This window comes from Ochotona princeps, chromosome 13 (assembly GCF_030435755.1).
Source record: "Ochotona princeps isolate mOchPri1 chromosome 13, mOchPri1.hap1, whole genome shotgun sequence".
NCBI classification, from domain to species: domain Eukaryota; kingdom Metazoa; phylum Chordata; class Mammalia; order Lagomorpha; family Ochotonidae; genus Ochotona; species Ochotona princeps.
This window is the reverse complement of record NC_080844.1, coordinates 29121193-29142813: the sequence shown is the minus strand read 5'-3', so window position 1 is coordinate 29142813 and position 21621 is coordinate 29121193. Positions and strand designations below refer to the sequence as shown.

At 38.0% G+C, this 21621-nt stretch overlaps 1 pseudogene; it reads right to left on the bottom strand.

Moving 5' to 3' along the window:
- Positions 1 to 737: 737 nt before the first annotated feature.
- LOC118759430 (WW domain-binding protein 4-like) lies at positions 738 to 1592 on the bottom strand (annotated as a pseudogene).
- Between the last annotated feature and the right edge of the window lie 20029 nt (positions 1593 to 21621).

The following is a 21621-nucleotide window of genomic DNA, read 5'->3' as shown; positions in this document are numbered from 1 at the left end:
AGCATTTTTTTGAAAAATTATTTATTTTTATTGGAAAGGCAGTTATACAGAGAGAAGGAGAGACAGGAAGATTTTCTGTCCAATGGTTCATTCCCCAAGTGGCTGCTGGGCTGGAGCTGAGCCGGTCCAAACCCAGCAGCCCAGAGGTTCTTCCGGGTCTCCCACAGGGGTGCAGGGTCCCGAGGCTTTGGGCCGGCCTTAACTGCTTTCCCAGGCTGCATGCAGGAGCTGGATGGGATGGGGGTGGCCAGAACACGAATTGGTGCCTAATATGGAATCCCAGCATGTTCAAGGTGAGGAATTTAGCCGCTGCACTATCGCACTGGGCCCCCAAAGTAGCATATTTTTAATGTATCTTTATACATGTAAGAATGAAATAAATTCTTGCTTCCATGTTTTAAGTAACATGAAATCTTAAATGATGACATCATTATCATTTTTTGGACACTGAACATAATCCATTGTATTACAATGTGTGGTAGTCTCTGTATTAGGAACAATGCCTAATTTCTCAGAAAAAAAGTATTTTCATTGGCAAAATACATTCAGATAAATCTAAATATTTATCATCACAATAGGTGGAAATACATTAAAATTTATCGGTTCCCTTCTCTCCCGAAAGTGTATGAAAGGAGTTATTTTACAATTCTTGATCATCATTCCCATTTTCAGTTCTGCTCTTTTTGAAAACTGGCACCACCCTATGTGACATAACTCCAGAAGAATTCTTTTTTCTTTTAATACCACTTGGGTTCCTCTCCATCACTTTCTGAAGTTGGGGTATACTTATTTCCAGTGCTTAGAAACTCTAAATCTAGTTGTGCTTTCATGTTGACTTCTTGCCTATTTTCCTGCCATTCTCCATAAGCGTTTGATTTCTTATGTGATTTGGATGGTTCTTCATTTGGACCCAATGATTTTTGTTTTTAGTATACTTTCTGTGTTTCTAGTTCAGTTCCTTCATTGCGATTTTTTTTTTTTTTTAGTTTTTCCTATTGCGTGTTAGCTTTTTTTTTTTTTTTTTTTTTTTCCTGCAAAGCCTTCTCCCTTTGCCTCCTGTCACCCTTTGGAATCACTATGTGAATATGATGATTTGGATTCTTCTAGAGCAGTAAGTGACTTGTCAACAACTTTGTCAAAAAAGCAGATTGACGGTGTGTAGAATGAAATGATCAGGTTACTCCCATTTAGATTCTCCTGTTTCTGTATTGTAATACTAGCTATAATCATCTTCACTTAAACCTTCTGCCCAAAATGGTCTTCACTCCTGCCTTTCTAAGTTTGGAATCCTAAAGGCATCTCTCTTGCAATAGGACCTGGCTGTTACGGTGGCCCTCAGGGGCCATGACTGCTTTCCATCTGCTCTTTGTGGGATCTTTTGTTTTGAATGACTTGATTCAGGGGTGGATGATTGGGCCAGTGCTTGTTATTTGAATAGCTTGCCTTGGAAATGTCTCCCTCTTCATGTTCAAACCCTCCAACTATGCTTTCAGGGAAGCCCACTCCATAGCCACAAACTCCTTTAATGATGTGTCTTCCTTTTGCTTTATCCAGACTTTTCTGTTTAATCTCACTGGTCGTTTTTGATGCATTTTCCTTCTGATTCTGTCCTTTTTCATGAAACTCAACACTATGCTTTGTCTGCTATCCAGTTCTTGCAGCAATCACAGAAATTCTTTGGCTGTGGTTTCCAGTAGTCCACCACAACAGGGCAAGCGTCTTGGAGCATCACCTAAGCTCCCACTCATACCTCTTCTCTTGTAGCTGGGTGATTTGTGGGTGCTGGGGCTGCTGCAAGCCCAGATACCCACCTCCTTTCTCTTTTGCTCTTGATTAATAATTAGCAATATCTATTAGACATCTTCAAGTTCAAAAATAAATAAATCTTTTTAAAACGAAGTAGATGATTGCAATTGAGAAGTGTTTATAATTTAATAGTTTGATTGGTAGACAAAGCCAAGGGAAAACCTGCATAAAAACTCTTTAAGTAAATAGTACTGTGAAGATAAGTTGTCCAGATGAATTAGCTGTAAGGATAAATTGTCTAGTACTCAAGTTATTTATTGTTTCTAAGTACCTTCCATATGATTAAGACATGTTTGGGGAAAACAAATGGTGATCTCTGTTCTTAGCTCTGATAATGAAATTATGTGGACACAGCGTAGCCCTTGTATGGAGTAGGTTTCCTGAAACGGAAGGTTTTTTTTTTTTTTTTTTTTTTTTTAGTTTTTAAAAGCAATAATGAAATATACAATCATTATTTCCATTTAAGATGAATAAGAAATATTGGAATTTCGAGTGAAGTTAATTTTGAAATACAAGGATAGTGCTAAGTTAATTTATATAAACTAACAAGAAGCTGACTGTATGGATGATAAGTCACAAATAATGGCTTAAATTATACTAAGGATTTTGATAGATCATTAGCCAAACACTCGATAAACTATAATTAATGTGTTTTTGGCCCAATATGAGAATGATGCATATTTGGCAGTGGTTTTATCTCTGAAGTGTTTTAACCATGTGGTTTTTTTTTACTTTACATGATCTAAAATCATATTTTTAGGTTTGTTTCTTAGGAGTATTTTCCTTCTAAGAAATTAATTATAGAAACTATTGAACTGATTTTATTGTGTAGCTATTTTTAAAAAATAAACCAAAATGAAAATTATGCTTTGCAGAATATCAAACCAGCACAGCCATACTTCATGCAAATAGGATCATTCAACCTGCATTGATATAAAAATGTCACTTGTCTCTGGCCAATTAGACCATAAGTGCATTAGCCAATAAAAACTCAAGAAATCTTTGACCTGTTGCTAATAACAGAATTTTATATTTAAGATGAACTAGTAGTGTTGGGTGGTATTTTTTATCAATTTAATCTATCTATGAGCTATACTACTAGCCATTATTAGTTACTGGTAAAATCAAACAAATTTTAATGCTGCACTTAACCCCAGCCCCATGTTACACACAGTGGTGGATGGTGGTGCTCACATTCCGTGTTACCATTTGAACTCATTTCTCTCCCTCTAAGCCATTCCTTCCATGAGGTTTTCCCCTACTATGTCTTATGAGAGATAAATGTTCAGTTTCTTCATCTTCATTACCTTCCTAAACTAAATCAATCACATGATGTTTGCATAAGATCTGCAGCATGTATTTCCATGGAAAAAGTAAGAAAACATTAAAACTTTATTAAAAAGTTCTATCATTTGAAATATTTCCTGTTCATGTACACAATGATTTCTCTCTCCATATTTCTACAAAAACCAGATTCTTTCTTTATCCCTCCCTCATCCCTTTTTTCTATCATGGTTTTTCTAATCTCAACACGATCCCTGCCCCCCATGTAATTAATTTCTCACTCATGCTTTGTAAAGCCCAGATTATATACCTTGCACCAAACTACAGAAAAACAGAATTGTGATATGCTTTTAGCTCAGCAAGCTCGCTGGATTCATCCCATCGACCTGCTGTGCCATTTTCACTCTTCTATTGACAATCCCAGTTTTATACAATTTTCTCTTATCCTCTGATTTTGCTTTTGTGGTTTAAAATTCATACATGCATTGAATAGTCTTTGTTTGGGGCACACAAGTAATTGGTGCCTGAATTAGCCTGTCATTTAGCTGCATAGAATTAATTGCCTATTTTTGAAACAATTCCTAATAGCATTTAGGGAAGTTGATTGGTGCTATTATAGATATTTCTTAGTTTGCATGTTTACATTGCTGTGGGTAAGAGGCCAGGGTCATTTTTTTTCCATTTACAGGGCCTCCTTTTGTTTACCTGTTCTTGGTCTATTTTTGCTTATTCTGCGAATATCTATTCTGTAATTTTAGTCAGTTCTATGCATTTGCATTCCACCAATATGCTAATTATTCTTACACGTACATGTCCAGCCCTTTTGTTCTCTCCAATCATATAAATTAATTTGTTACAGAAATCCAACTGAATTGTATGGGTCAAGGTTCAGAGAAGGTGCTGGCTTTCAAAGGTTTTCCTGCTTCGACTGTGTGCTGTCCGTCTGTGCTGTCCTTGTGTTCCACGCACACTTCTATCACACACCTCCATCGGTGAGTGATGACTATATCTTACCTGTTATTCTCTTACCCTGTTGCAAGTTCTACTGGAGATCGAAATTTTATATTGTCAGTCTTGCCTTTTTTAACATCTAACTAATATTTCTGTGATGTTTCAGGTGTTAGATAAATTTAAGGTGCTTTTTCTGTATTAAAGTTCAGGCTCTGGATGTACTGAGTTTGCTGGAAATGGAAAGTGTACTAAGCTAAAGTTTAAGCAATTACTTCACACAGAAAAATTAGAAATGATTTGTGCATTGGACTAGTAGTGCTAGTATATAACCACCAAGGTCTAATTGTTCCCGAAATTTTATAAATTGTTGATCCTATTATGCTTTGAAAAGAAATTAACCTAAAAAGAAAAATTAACTTTGTTGGCACATTGTTTAAAGTTTGTAATTAATCATCTTCCCAGTATCAAATGTGCTGCTTAATTGCTCAGAAATCAAATTACATTACTACTACCAAAAGCTATTGAGAATTGGCACAAATATCATTAACAGATGAAGTATCATTTAAGTTAAGTGCTTCATTTATTTCATTATTTTTAAGTCTACACATGATTATAAAGTAAATGTGCACATTGATTGTAAAAATTTTGGCAAATATTTGTATCTCCTAATATTTGAATCAGCATGAGACCGCACAAAAACAGTGACGAGTGACCTCCACTTCAGCATATTTTAGTGTATTTTATCCTGTTAACAAAGCAGGATACTTGAACTTACTGAAGAGTAATACAAGTAAAGTGAGAGGGACAAATTCTAATGCTAAAACTGAATTGCTGAATTTAAGGTAAAATTCAATGGGCAATTGTTTTTTAAGATTTATTTATTTTCCTTTTTTTGGAAAGGCAGATTTACAAAGAGAAGGAGACACAGAAAGACCCTGCATTTGCTGGGTTCACTCCACAAGTGACTTCAGTTCCTGGAACTGAGCCAGTCTAAAGCCAGGAGCTCTTTTTGGATCTCTCATGTGGCTGTAGGGTCCCAAGGCTATTACTAGCTTCTACTGTTTCTCCAGGCCACGAACATGGATCTGGGTGGGAAATGAAGCAGCTGAGACGTGAACCAGCACCCATTTGAAATCCTGGCACAAGCAAGGGAAGGATTAGCCAATTGAGCCATCACCCAGGGCCTCTGGCAGTGTTTTAAAAATCATCTCTTAACTATTATTGTGATAGCATTTATCAGTCATCTTTTGGAAATACACATTGCATGGGGAAAAAGGAGTGGGAAAATCTAGGGGTGTTTTTGTATTGAATTTGTATAAATGTGTAGAAGAGAAATACATACAGTACTTGCCCATGATAACAGGAAGGAAAGAGCAGTTCATATCATCTTTTTGTCTCTTTTAAGGGTTAGATTCTTATAACTATTTCCTTTCAGTGTTTGTTTCTAGAGTGCTATTTATAGCACATTAGAAACAAAAGAGGACACCCTTTGACTTATCAGATGTTTTTCGTGTGTGTGCAAGGGTTTGGAATTAGTCCAGGTGTCCTAGATCACGTGGAGATGATAAACCAGGGCTTTCGATAATTAATTTTTTAAAAAGAGTAGTTTTTGTTGTTATTGAGCCTCTAGAGTTTCTTCTTTATTTGCTCAGTAACATGAATCACGACACTGGAAAATAATAGAATAACGTCTCATGTTACAGGTGAAGAGTAGGTCGCCAAATTTCTAGAAACATCTTCTTTCCCTCGATATGTCCCTGAGCTTAACTTTGGAAATACAAGTGCTTCAACTATAGGCCAGTTACAAGTTGCTATGTACTTCAAAAGCAGCCGGCTAATTGTAGTTTAAGATAGAATCTTAGGAAATAGCAAAGGTTCCAACTCTGTCCAGTGGTGGTTCTAGGGCTAATAGGAAAGAGCACAGCAAAACTTCACGTAACAAAAGTCGGTTATGCAAGACCTTTTGTACTCAGTTCTTACTTTTCCACAAGTTCAACTCCCTGTGACTTTCAACTTCTTCTCATAGAGAATTAGCGTGAAATCGAACTAGGAGTGATATGTGGTCATGACTTTGGAAGCCACACCTCCCCCATTCGTGTGCTTCTTTTTGCCCACCAGTGCATCAAAGGACGCGGACCTATCATTACCTGGGGCCCGAGGGGGTAGGGTGGGGTGGCGTCCTTGCATAACCATGACCCTCACATGCCTCTTAAAAGCTCACATTGGCAAGGGAATTGCTCTCACAGTCTTACACCACCTGGCAAGCTTCCTCACTCTGGCTCCTGGCCTTTCTCCTACTGTTAGCTCTCTTGCTTCCATGGAAGGAACTCCAAGAGTGAAAGGTAGCCATCGCTCTCCCTTCCACTTCCACTTCTTGGCTCACTCTCCTTGAACATGACCCAGGTATGTCTGTATTCCTCACTGACTGAATAACTTTTACCACTTGTTTAAGCTGTGTTGCTGCCTATACTTGAAATGCCATTTTAAGTAAAATTGGGCCCAAACCCAGACCATAGCAAAAATATCTGGGCCACAGGGAGACTAACTGCAAAGATCTCAGCTGGTAACTCAAACTTACTGCTCCTGTGTGGTTACAGGTCCTCTCAAACCTTCTTCCTTTGTACCTGTGCACATCATATTTTCAGATATTATTCTTATATTTAATATTGTCTCCAAGTAAAGCCACTACATATAAAATTATTTAAAATTACTTTGTTACTGAGATATTCAAAGGTTTATACTTTTCCATCTACAAATGCACAAAGTCAGTGTGGCAATTCTGAAAAATGTGTTTTTTCAATTTAGCTGCAATAAAGGCTCATTTTCCTGTTGCATTAATCAAGCTGAGTTCCACGTCCTGGAGTTGACTTGTGTAATTGTGAGGCTTGAATAAGTTATAAACCTTCCAGTGGTTAAAGGCAACATTTCCCAGGTTTAACATAAAGGAGCTGGATTAATTCATACAGAACTCTTTCTCTGGGACTCAGATAGTCTCCAGGCAAGGGGCATGAATTACCCAAGACATCTCTTACTATATCATTGTAGAATTAGAGAATCTCTTTTCAAAATCTCATGTTACTCAAGACCTTGAATAAGCAGTAAAGAAAGTATCACATAGGGATACATCTGGGAGCTGAAGATTTCAGTGGATGGAGTCAGTATCACAGAAAAAAATGGATGACTGCATGAGAGATCCAAAACTGGATAATACATTTTCCTTAAAATTCTATTTTATTCTTCATTTAAAAAAAGGGAAATAACACTAGAAATAAAGTGACTGCAGGCCATCCCCCAAGATTATGGAGTGATGCCATTATGATTCATATAATTGGAGAGTTTTTAATCTTCCTGAAAAATCTCAGAAACCAGGGGATTTTAGGGTCACAAAGAACTCTGATATTTTTAAATAAAATATTTAACTTTTCAAAGGATTAATTTCTACAAGGGATATTTCAGACTGGATAATTTGATACTTACATTTCTAACTAGCTAAGTGAAAGCTGGAAATTGTGTTACCTAAAGGCTCCTCCTCCTGATTTGAGCTCTCAGCTGCTGCGGGAGAAAAAGCACTGGGTCTTTTTTCTTTTCTTTAACAGTTTCTCCAAATGCCAAAACAAGTGGGAGATGCAGGGGTGTGGGTCAAAATATGTCACAGGTAAACATCAGAATGTGGAATTTGATGATTCAGTATGTATAATATACGGCAGATGCAGTTGTCTTCCATTTTTATTCAAAGAGCACAAGTTCATACTGTGACTTTACTCCGCTATCTCATGCACCCTTCTCCTTCCTGTGGCCTCCAGCATGAGCAGTGAGAACCCTGATCCTGACACATGCCTAACAGCTGATGAACTGGTTCAGAAGTGTTAACAAGCACAGTCATAGGATATGATAGTATCAGATAATGTACAGTGCTAGGTATGGTTAGTTTTGTTGTTTGACTTTTCTAAATTTTACTCATTTCAGAAGTTATTTAGGTTATAACCTTGTTTTCCTCAAGTCTCTTTAGTAGAGTTGTTCATACATTGCAAGTATTTGGGTATTTTTTTTTATTGTATTATACTGTCACTGTGGTCTTTAAAACCCAATGCTTGAACCTGGAGTACTCAGAACTTCAAAGGATGACGTGGCTTGGCATGGTTGTTAATATGCTAGTGTTGGCCTGTATATCCACCTACTGAAGGGCATATTTGCAATTTTTGATGATTATACACAGAACTGCTATAAATGTCTATATACAGGTACTAAGTTTTTATTTTTTTTGTAGTATTTTATTTGGTGTTGGTATAGAGGAGTGCTAACGTGCAGGATGTATTAAGAAGTTTTCTTCTAAGTCTGTTTTCCAGAAGAAGTTGCAGAGAATAGGTATCATGTCTCCCTTAAATGTTTGGTAAAATTGACCAGCAGCAGGGTCTGGTGCAGTGGCATTGCATATTAATCCTCTGCCCATGGTGTTATAGTCCCATGTGAGTACTGGTTCATGTCCTGGCTGCTTTGGTTTTTTTCTTTTTGTTTGTTTGTTCGTTTGTTTTAGTAATCTTTCTTAATTGATTAGGGTACAAAGGGTCAGGGGCAACAGGAAAGTGGGTAATACCATTGTTTCCACACTAATATCACATTTTTTTCCCTGTGTGAACTCAGCTCCAGCCGTTACAGCTGCTTGGGGTATGAATCAGTGGACGGAATATCTTCCTCTCTCTCCTTCTCTCTGTATATCTGCCTTTCCAATGAAAAATATATAGAAATCTTAAGAAAAAAAAAACCCTGGGATTCACTGTGGAGGGTTTGCACTAAGGTCTGGCCTTGATTGTCTCTCCGTCCTCCAAGGTGGAAGAGTCTCCACTTGTGCAGATACGTTCTTTCCTGCCTTCTGCAAAGTATTTTTTCTTCTTACACCAAAACCATGCACTACCGCCTAGCACTTGGTTGCTTCATTCATCACTCTTCTTTAATTCCTGTCCCACCAGTGGCCTAGCACTTAATAACAGTACTGAATAAAGCTTCATGTAATAAATAAATGTTTAGGAATATTTATCTTGAATTATTTAGGAAATAGTGAATTCTTTGTCTAGTATGCTGAACTGTTGTCAGAAGGTGAAATTGTTCTTTAATTCTTCAAATAATTTGATCTGGCAAACTCTGTAGAGCGACCTGCAATGCACCTGCTAGGGCACTGTAGTGACACGTTGTATTTGATAATTGTTCCCTCCTTCAGTAGACTCCCCTTCAGCAGGTTTCACGGATGGGGTTGCAAACTACTGCCTGGAAGCCAAATTTGACCTTTCATCTCCGTGCAGCCTATAAACAAAGAGTAATTCTTACATTTTAAATGATTAAGAACTTTTAAAAAATATTTCACAGCATGTGGAGATTATGAGACATGAATTTTCAGTGTCTTCAAATCATACTCCCATTCATTCAGAATTTGCTATTTGGAATAGTGCAAGTGAGCTGAATCCCTGTAGTAGACACTGCACAGCTCACAGCTCTTAACATTTTTCAGGTCTTTTGTAGAACAATGATGATGTCTTTGAGGAATATATTCAAGTCATAATGGCTACCAATACCATAGTGTTGTTCTAACGAGGAATAAAAAAAAATCTGGATACTGAGAGTGCTTGTCATGGCCAATTAAAATAAGAAAACATAGTGTTCTGGGGAAGTATAGTTCACATAGTTGGCCTGTTTTCTTTATGTGTGCTTCTCTTGACAGTGGTTTAGGAGATACAGAGTCTTACTGTCTTGGCTTCATAAGAATATTCTTTAAACAGAGAAGGAGTCAGATTTACAGAAAAAAAGAAGAAATGGAAAAAAGAGGCTATTATAAGGGAATCACTCTCACAATCCTAAATTGTGTTTTGTCATTTACAAGAAGACAAGAGAAATGCCATTGTGAGTGTGTCTGTCTGGGAGATTCCCAAGCTGTCAGTTTGGAAACTTGATCTGGTCCATGTGAGCCCATGGACTTGCCTACTGTTCTGTCTGAGGCTGTAGGCTGCAAGTGCTTTTTCACTGTGCTTTTAAACACCTCACCTGAAAAATGCTAGAAAGACTCAGTAGTGTGTGTGTGGCGATTGAACGCATCCCAAGCTCGGGTTGGCCTTCCTCCCAGCCGGTATTGGCAAAGTTGGCAGCAGAGTCTTTTCACACCACATGTGATCATGAATTTTCAGCAGTTTCTTCTCTCAGGACGTGTGGGGACAATGCATATGTGCAGTGTGGCCTTTGAAGAGTTAACGATGAAATAGAGAATGTTTTCAGTGCTCCTAAAGCGTAGAGCCTGAAAGCCATCAGCTAGTTCAGATGAACGTGTGTCATTTTTGGAGGGAGATAGGTGCTTTCCTTGCAGTTTTCTGAATTTTTTTTTATCTGCAAAATATGGGTCCTGAGTGAGATCTTTTCCTACACTGACTTCAGGCCATGGGACAAAATAGTGGTTGTGGGACGTAACAATGACCTGTCCAGCCAAGATGGGTTGGCACTCATTTTTCAGACTCTGGTTCTTTTTGATATGTGATTTTTGACATTATGAAGCCAAAATACTGCAAAGCCCCAATTCACCTCTAAATGAGAAATTTTCAACAAACAGGCCTTGTCTTGGGACAGAATGTATCAGTTATCTGTCATTTTGCAAAAGGAAAAATGTCGAAGTTTCTCTTGGTAGGAAAATCTGCTGTTGTGTGGCATGCCCTCCTCTGAGAGTTCAGGCAAGTCGTAGGTGATGGCATCCTTTAACATACAACACAGCAAAAGCACAAGAGGTTTGCACAGAGAAATTCAGTAATATTGCTTGAGATGCAGTGTTAACACGGGAAGTTAAATGGGATATATAAGCCAACTGAGGGGAGCTTTTGCAGAAAATGACATGAGAGCTACATATTTGCATCTAGAATTCCAGAAAATCTGACACACCATTATCACCATTACACAGATCCAAACAACTTTGACTTTAAGAATCGCTTTTTTTTTTAAGACTTATTTTTATTTCAAAGGTAAGGTGGCAGAAAGAGAGATCTTCCACCTGTTGGTTCACTCTCTGAGTGGTTTCAAAAGCCACACGTGACAGGTAAAAGCTAGAAACCAAACACACTATCCTGGTCTCCCACATAGGTGATGGTGGCCCAACCACTTGAACAAACCTGCAAGTATTTCAAATTATCATGTTATATATGCTAAATTGATTCCAATTTATTTGCAAGTTAGAAAAAAAAAAACAAGTAAGACCCTTTATCGGAAGCTGTAAACATGGAAAATACAAGTTTATAATTCAATGATAGAATTTCATTCTAAATATCACTTAGAACTATTTTGTGATAAAGCTGAGCTATTAAATAAATTGCATATTGTAAGGACAAGTATACTGTGGTAGCCCTTTTCATGTATGGCTGGTGAGGTTCATAGAAGTAGTGGAAATTTAGGGTGGGGAATATAATTGAAGAATTAATTGGCAAGTTTAAAACCTCTGGAAATTCTATGTGAACACTGTACCAGAAGGAGAGCTTCATGTTTGCACACTAGCACATGAGACATTAAAGTAACTGATGGAAAGTCTGTCTTTTTTTAAAGATTTATTTACTTATATGAAAATCAGAGCTACACCTGGCTTCAGATTGGCTCCAGTATGGAAAGGCAGATTTACAGTGAGAAGGAGAGACAGAGAGGAAGATCTTCATGTGCAGGTTCACTCCCCAACTGGCTGCAATGGCCAGACCTGGGGTGATCCGACACCAGTGGCCGGGTGCTTCTTCTGGGTTTCCCATGTCGGTGCAGGGCCCTCGGAATCTGGGCCGCCCTCTGCTGCTCTCCTGGGCCACAAGCAGGGAGCTGGATAGAAGTGGAGCAGAGTATCATCCCAGTCAATTGAAAGCTCCAACATACCATCAGCAAAAATTTACATCATTATGGAATTAATTGACATAGTAATGAGTAACCAATATGTTAAAAGTAAATGCGGGTTGGCTCTGTCATCAGACCAGAGAGGGTATACCTAAGAAACCGTTGAACTTGACGGGACAATAAGATGCTGGACTCTATGTTTGGTATACGCTTGCAATGGGGAAATCTCAACTGAACTTGAGCTGTGGTTATGCAATAAGGTGGAGGAATCCACCATGGTGGGAGGGTTTGGGGAGGGGTGGGGAGAACCCAAGTATCTATGTAACTGTGTCACATAATACAATGTAATTACTGAAGTTAAATAATAAATAATTAAAAAAAAAAAAAAAGAAGTGGAGCAGACAGGACACAAACCGGCACCCATGTGGGATCCTGGCAAATGTGGGTGGGGAGAAAGGGGGGAGGGAGTTAGCCACTGGACCATCATGCTGGGCCTGAAAAATAAATCTTGAAAGAGAAAGAGAAAGAGAGAAAGAAAGAAAAGAAAGAAAAAAAGATAAAGAAAACAAAGAGAAAGAGAAAGAAAGAAAGAAAGAAAAAGAGAAGGAAAGGAAGAGCTTCAGACAGAAAGTGAGAGATGCAGAGAGATCGTCCTCCTCCTGTTTCATAGCCAAAATGGCTAAAACAGCTAGGGCTGGACCAGGCCACAGTCAGGAGCTTGGAGCTTTTTCCGGGTCTCCCACAAGGGTGCAGGACCAGGACTTGGACCATCTTCGGTTGCATTCCCAGGCCATGTTCAAAGGTGTACATGAGAAGTGGAGCAGTTGGAACTTGAACCAGCACTCCTAGGGGATGCCTGAATGGCAGGCAGCAGCTTAATTCTCCATGCTTCAATACTGTCCATTGCTTCTTAGACAACATGCATCTCTGCAGATCAACCAAATAACTGGGTTCATTTACTTTATTTATTTTTTTTTTTGAAAGATTTTATTATTATTGGAAAGCCGGATATACAGAGAGGAGGAGAGACAGAGAGGAAGATCTTCCATCCGATGTTTCACTCCCCAAGTGAGCCGCAACGGGCCGGTGCGCGCAGATCCGATGCCGGGAACCAGGAACCTCTTCCGGGTCTCCCACGCGGGTGCAGGGTCCCAATGCATTGGGCCGTCCTCGACTGCCTTCCCAGGCCACAAGCAGGGAGCTGGATGGGAAGTGGAGCTGCCGGGATTAGAACCGGCGCCCATATGGGATCCCAGGGCGTTCAAGGCGAGGACTTTAGCCGCTAGGCCACGCCGCCGGGCCCGGTTCATTTACTTTAGGAAGAGCATCCATATGCAATGAGGAGTTTCATTTTAGATCTTTGATTAGTTTAAAGTAAAGTGATACAACTATTTAATCCTGAGGCGGAAGCATGAAGAAAACAACTTCCTACGCTGTTCTGGAATATGACTGCTGTGTCAGTAAATTCTTCAGATATAACCTAAACAACAACTGTCTTCTCCAGTGTATAAGTTATAGAAGCACAACAGCATCATCAGGTTTTAAATAGATATTTAAAGACAACTGCAGTTGTATTTGGCTTAAATTGAGAGCCACATGGATTCTTAATACCAGGTCGTGAAAGTGTGCTTGGTGACCTGGCTCAATGGTTAATCCTCGCATTGCAAACGATAGGATTCCATGTGGCCCTGGTTTGTGTCCCAGCTGCTTCACTTCTCATTGAGCTCGCTGCTTGTGACCTAAGAAAGCAGTGGAAGACAGCCCTAAGCCTTGGGACCCTGCTTCCATGTGGGAGATCCAGAGGAAGCTTCTGACTCCTGGTTCCAGATTGGCTTAGCTATTACTCTTGCAGCCATTTGGGGGGTGAACCAGCAAGTGGCGGATTTTTCTCTCTGTTTCTCATTTTCTTTAAATCTTATTTGTCTTGCCAATAAAAAATAAATAAATCCTTTCTTTAAGTAAGCATGATTGGTATTTATTTTTAAATTATGAGGAAAAGCTTATTTTTGTGTGTTTTCATTTTAACATTTTTCTACCCAAACATGTATTTAAGAGTATTAAGGAAAACTGACAAATTAGGGATATGCAAGTAGGACATAAATTATTTCCATTGTAAACTATCACTGCAACAAAAAAGTTTTATGATACATTTCTCTACTAACATGAATGTGAAAGAGTTGAAAATGTATGTTAGGAAGAACTCTCAACTAGATTGTGAAACAATGGATCCTAACAGCTTTAAAAGAGCTATTAGAGTGGATTGTGTCAAAAAAGCACATTCTGAAACATCCCTAAACATGCATTTATATAATTGGAGCTATTATGGTTTATTATATCAATTACTCATGTGCTGAAAAGAAAGACTCAGCCGCCTAAAACACTCTTTTGAGGGGCTGACAGTTAAACCCAAGCAACCCCACCTCCAAACTTCAATGAGAGTGAGATTCAAAATTTAGATATTCTTGTGAGGTTTTCCGTAATAGCACTAAACACAAAAAGTTCTTGAGAACAAGCTACTCTACAGTATATGCTTACAGCAATGATGAAGTAAGAATTGTAGGATTTCACAGAAAGAAAATCCTATTTCACAAAATCTGTTGAACTCTTCTGGAACTAATAAGAGAGAAAAGAGAAGCAACGTCTGAGCCACCAATGGGTGGGTTTATGTTTTCATTTAATTAAACAAAATTGACATCTTTTTGGAAGATGAGAATAAATGACTGTTTCTTCTCAGGTGGTGGTATTATTATTTTATGTGTTTATCCAGATTTAGGGAAAATGAATTCCATACAGGAAATGCTTATTAACAATAAAAAAACAGGGAGCAGGCATTTGGCACAATGGTTAGATCAATGCTTAGAAGCTTATAAATCATATGCTGACCTTGAGTCCCTGCTCCTCTATTTCCAATCCAGCTTCTTACTTATGAACACTCTCTGCCTCTCAAATAAATGAACACAAGACTTCACAATAAACAATTAAAACACCAGCTACATAATGCAGCTTTAATTGTCAATTAGTTGGTAAAACTCAAATACTACCACTTCACAGAACATCTATATATATATATATTTAAATCACTGATTATTTTCATGTTTTTTGCATTTTCCACTCAGTGTTAGTTTCTATAGGGCTTTCTGTAAATAGAATTTTCCCTTGCAGACACACGGACAAAGAAAACACTGTCAGGAGACAATTTACAAAGTAGCAGGCTGAACTATTATAATACATCCTACATGCTCCAAGTTGATAATGACATGCTAAACACTATTTCTATTGTTCACTGCTGAGACAATGTAACAAACAATTTTGTGGGCATTTCAAAATACACGTTGGAAATTTATTATTTTCATTCCAGTTGGAGATAGTTGATATGCACAAGGGAATTTTAACACTATATCTTAACTTTGCTAATACAGTAACAATCTAGGAAATTTCAATTATTGCATGCAAATGTTCTGAGGTTATTATTATTTTCCAATAATTTATAGGCACTAAATTTCTCCCTAATCTAATATGAAAAAAGTTACAGTACAAAGCTCCAATTAAATATAAAGTTGGGCGTGTTTGTTCCGTAATATGTGCAGGCGTCAAAAGGTGTCCAAAACACTGAATTCAGACATAGTCTTTTTCGGTGTGGAGAGGGCTGAATCAACAGTTGGTTTCTGACTAGCTCAGTTTGAAGTTGGCAAGCTGGGAGAAGCAAGGATTCCCAGAGTGTAATTACACCTACTTCTAACTGAACTCTGCTGGTAGATACTTCTCTGCTAACAATGCTGCTACTTGAACTCAAAAGCACATTTTATTCACTCACCAAAGTTACTTTTTAAACTCCAAAGGTTATGTTCTACATGGCTTAAAAAAGCAACAAACTGAGTATGGAACCTCCAATATAAAATGTGGTGATCGAGTTCGCTTGTGATTGCATGACCAATATTCTTCAAATTCCCTACAAAGTTGTTAATGAAAATAAATATTTAGTAGAGATAAACCAGACACATCATTAATAAACATTCTAATTCATTTCCTATGTGCATTAGCATTTATTATTTGAATTATTTCTATTATTTCTGGTATTTATCATTTATGTGGCAGGAATCTTTATATATCATTACAAAGATATTAGCATTTTAAATGCAGTAAGAACAAGTACATGGTCCATCAGTTCAAACAAAATGGCTTTACTTAGAAATAATTAGTGCGCTTAAACTTCTAACTCCCAAATGGCTAAGATATATGGGGATGGCCACATGATCCATAGTTGATGGGTGGGGATGGCAGATGACATGATCATTTGGATATATCCTGATAGTAGAAACTAAGAAGAAAAGTGAAAATGTAACTGAATAAACATTTGTTGAATACACAGGTACAGAGGATAGAAAGATAGCAGTACATTTGGAATAAAGGTATGGTATATTTAGCTGTATTCAAATATAGTAGTAAAAAATTTGAAAGGTGATTAAGATAGAATTTTAGAAAGTAGATTCAAGATGTTAAGTTGAAGTAAATTGAGTCTGATTATATACCTCTGTACTTGAGGTTTTAACAGAGTGTGACCTAATCTAGTATGCAAACTAATAGGAAAACATGCTTTTGTAGCAAGTAGGTTAGTCTCAGCCAATTCTGGTAGCAACACTTCAGTCCATCACAGTCAACTGGTAAGACCAAAAGGAAAACACTGAGCTGTAAGCCATGCATTGCTCTCTGTAGTTCACTTCCTCTTCTGTCTAGGATTGCTGCTGGACAGGTGATAAACTACAGTTCTCGGGATCTGTTCTGGTTTGGAGGGCCACGCCATGCTGGAATCATTCCTTGCTCAATTAAGCATTAAGTCTAACTTATCTTAAGTTGTTCTCTTAACAAAGTTAAGGTACTGAAGAAGAGAATCATCAATTTTCCCACTTGTCTCCTTTTATCAGTATTTGTATTTATTTACTGCCAAATCATGTAAAGTTGTACAATTCCCCAGTGATGGCTACCTGGCAAAACAAAGACCACACAGATTTTCAGCATCCAAATAAAAAATGTTGTGACATTCTGAGAAATAACTTGCACGGTATATTTGTAATGTTGTCATTAAAGTATTTTAGGCACTCTCGGAATAACTGTGTATTTTCAAATCCGTTCTCTTTCAGACATTTTCCTTCTTGGTGATCGTTATCTGGAATCCTGGACAGCTGTTCATACATGAGCTAACCGCCTGGATGGCTACCTTTTGACAAGTGATGGGTAAGTGGATGCAGACAGCAATCCTCCAGCTCCATTTTCTACCAGCATTCCCCAAACCTTCAGTTTGCCTCTGTGTTACAATAGCAACTGCTGCTTTTGGAAAATTTTTGCTTATGAATCAGTTGATGGGTTTTGAGAGATTTGTGGATATGTCCACAGCAGGGTGTGAAGGATTTACAAGAGATTTCTCTTTATCTTTAAGTGTGGCATGTCCAAATAAGGTTCAGTGTTAGAACAAAATGCGTAGGCATCTGTTTTGTACCTGTTTTGTGGCTAGAGAAACTCAGATGGCAAGGTTGTTAACTTGTCAGTTTCAGGAGAACAAAAGAAATTTCAGCCAAAAGAGTCAAGCTGGAAATGTCATATTTTGTAAAAACATCCTTTTTAAAAGGCTGTATTTTTGCTCTCTGGCCAGAATGCAATTACATGCACAGTTGCACAGGCAAATGTGTGGGGGATACTATCACAGGACTAATTTAGAGTAAACAAGTGCATTTGGAAACAGAGAAGGTGTTTCCTCTTTCTTGAAGTTACGTGACTAACAGAACAGCACGTAGTATTGGAAAGAATTTAGGAAAGACAGGAAAATGTTGGCACAGCCACTGCCAGGGTACAGTGACATCAACATAATTTGGTTCTACCTATCATTAACCCGAGTGATGTCCCTGATGGCTTAAAAAACTGTGAACAGAAAACATCTTCAACACCTAGAGGAAAAGGGACAAGCCCCGATGATATGTTTGCAAAAATCTGAATGTTTAGAAACACCATCGTCCGCTTATAATTTACAAGATGTTTATCCACACAGAGTTCATGTCCAGCAGGGATTCTAACGAGCCGTGGAGGCAACCCTCCGCCTCAGAGCAAATTTCCTGCCTGCCATAAATGGCACACAGTTTTACTTGTTCATTACACATTTTTGAGGGGAAGATTTTAGAAAATTTAGAAGCAGTTAACATCTATTTCTTCTCATTTGATCTTGTGAAAAAATGGGAATGACTAGCAATTTTTAGCTGTGTTATCCAGGTTGGTAAGATTTGAAATTTCACCTACCAATAGTTGAGTATGTGGTTTCTACCTATGCTGTTTTGGCAAATTGGGAGCAAGAATATGCTATAATGAAATGAGTTGGAAAATCTGTGGATTTCACTGATTTCAATGATGATGAAATAATAGCTGGAAAAAAAGACTAAAATTTATTCAGATGATTACAAAGAGAGGTGAGAGGATTTTAAAAAATTGATAGCATGGATTTTGAGAAACGCTTGCATGGATTTTAAAAAACAGTAAACTAAACATTTTTTTTAAATTTTCATTTTCTGTGAGCTCTTTGAAGTACTATCATGTCTTTGCATTTTCAGGCATATATGTGTGTAGTAACAATTCACAAATATCACTATGAAAGGTAGAGGTACCTCTTTTCATAATTGTAATAATTAAGTATGTATTAGTGAACTTGCATTTCAACTTCTTACTCCCATATTCCTAATTTTTCCAGCCACAATGTTAAGACCAAGTCTAAAGACAGATGCTGAAATGTTGGGTGGACGGTAAATCTCATTTGAAAAGCAGAAAACCTCCTGCAATATGGATAGCTGATACTATTTTTCTGCATCTAAAAATAAAATAAGTCAGTTAAGTAATCTTTTAGAAATGCAACCTGTAGTTCAGTGTTCTGGCTTCTCAGTAGACACCATGCTACAGCTGAGTGTAACAGGTACCCTCTTCATGCCTTTGAAATCAGATGAATTAACTTATTATAAAGACAGTATTTGGGGTGAAAATAACAATTAGACATATGCCAGTTGATCTATAGCACACATGTATCTAAAATTATCATGGAAAACAAAGCCCAAAAACTAAAATCAAATGATTCTTCAGTTGATTGTTAACCAATGATAGGAATGTCAAAATATGGATAACTTGTAATCTATAAAAATGCATCAAAATTGGCAGAGATGAGAGATGGGTGATAAGATTCATATGCAAAGATATGCAATGATAGAAAATGTATTCACAAAGATGTAAATTGTTCTCCAACAGGAGGCTTTTGTAAGTGTTAAAGGATAGGCCAGTGCCATTGTTTCATAGGACTGTGAAAAATAAGATGGAAGACTCTCCTGCATTGCCAATAATGGACCCAAATAAGCTCTAGGGTTTTGGTCATAATCTTTTCACATTAGTTCTGAAATATTAGGAAACATTTATGCATCATGTCGGCTATGATAAAAGGGTGTATGGCAAAAAGGACAGCAAAAGAGAAGAAGCAAATTTAGTGTTTAGTAAGAAATAAGTTTTATCATCAAGTGTAGAAGTGTGCTTGTAGGGACCTGAGACCCTCATACAAGGTGTGTGGGAGCTTTGGCTGCTCCTTAGACCCTGTATTTCAGAGCAGCAACCCGGTGCTGCTGATGTCAGGTTGACAGGTGGTTGAGAGAACCCTTTAGTTCAGGCAGAGGGTTTTAGTAGTCAGAGGAGAGATTCCGATGAACTGCTCTCTGGCAGGAGGCTCCCTGGACCACTTGAATATGGCGGGGAGACCACACGAGGGAAATGGCTGCCCAGGGGTACAGTGCTGGGCTTTTATACCTCTTAGGCACTGGGCATGACAGCAGGGAGCAGTTCCTCTGTTGGCGTTTGTCTGTGACATGCAGCAAATGACTGGTGGCCTAAGTGGTGGGCTGAGACGTACCGTACCTGAGTGGTTCCTGTAGGGCATTCCAGACATTCCTGGGAGATAAGGCCAGGATGATTCCTCCTGCACTCACTCTCACTCTCACTCTGCCTCAAGCCAGGATCCTGCCCTGCCCAACCTAACAGCTGGCTTCCAGAGAATACAGTCGGACAGGGAGCAATCAACCCGAGCAGTGAAGGCCTTTTGTGCACACTCATTACATGAGGACAGATGACCAACTGAAAAGCAGAGGAATAACTGAAGTTGAGTGGAGTTCATAGAAAAGGCAAATGTGATGTTATCCTGTGAACTAATCATTTACTGAATTATGCAGAGGAATATTTTTAATACCTCATTCTTTCTCTGCAAGGTGAACATTTGTGTTTTATTTCTTGATTTTTGTACCAAACGTAATGACCTTCCATGTCATAAAGTAAAGATAATATTGTTTATGAATCCACACTCTTTGTGGAGGGAGAAATAAAATGTGTTTTCTGGGAATTTTGAGATAAACAAGTTACATGAGCAAATGTTAACAACTTTTAGCAAAACTCAATTTCAACTATTTTTAATGCTATAAATTTAAAGTTAAATTGTCAGAAAGCTGAACTGACCCTTCTATAATGAGGTCATTTTATCATTACTCAAGTTACAGTTTGACTAACAGAACTGTGAATAAATCCAAAAACAAATAAACCTTCCCAATGCAAAATAAAAATTAGGACAAAAAGTTTGATCTTAATTTTAACCATTAAAACAAACAAATGAATAGAGCAGTGCTCTGTCTTCTCTTGTGCTTTAGTTTTTGCTACCTAGGATTGAATTTTCAGACGCAGGTGCTATGGAGGATTGGTTCAGTGTGATGCACCAGAGTCACTTGGTAGACTTGTTAATCCATTGGTTACTGGAGACCATCTGGTTAAGGACAGAAAATCACAATTGTTTCTACGTGAAGCTGGTACTGTTTGCTTTAGGACTCTATTCAAGAAGCCATTAATTTAACAGAGCTACTAGCAAAGAATGAAAGTTTTCATTGTGGTATGAGTATAGAGAATGGCTTAAATTATAAAATAGGTTTCTCTTCTGCACTATTTTCCAAAACATTTAATACAAAGTATATTTTGTAAATATTGGCAAAGAAATACTTTATCAATCAAATAAACAGATAAAGGAAAATTTACTCAAAATTTGTGAAATAAGGAAGAGTGTTGGAACTCAATTCTTTTGAAAGAAATAGGAATTTTTAACTGTTGAGGCAAACTACTGTGAAAACACTGGGTGGGGAACAGTGCTTTGCTTTGCAGCTAAGATTCTGGTTATGATATTTGGCAAATATCATGGTACTTGGCTTCTGGGATTCTGGGACCACCTGTGGTTCCTGGCTACATCTTCTCCCACATTCCACGGAGTGGTGTCTGAGGTCATTGGGTTACTGTCACCCCCAAGGGATCCAGCTCCCTGCACATACCTTAGCTGTTGTAGGCATTTGGGGAGTGGATTGGCAAATAAATGGGTAGCTCGCTCGCTCTCTCTTTTCCACTGTTCATCTTTCCCTGTTTCTCGCTTCTTTACATGTCTGAATTTTAAAAAAAATGAAACAGTATGAGAAAGATTAAAGAGGGTGTTTGGTAAGTTGGCTCATCTGTGTTTGCTAACGGCATGGATTAATGTTAGACTTCAGCTACCTACAGCATCCAGGGATTTTGTTCTAATTACATTTAGTTATGGCTTTCAGATCTTTGAGAAAGACATTTCCAGATTTGTAAAACTGGTAGTAGGCTGGGAGAAGACTTCCATCTCAGAGATGCAGAAAAAGAATTTACAAGTACGAGCTACCT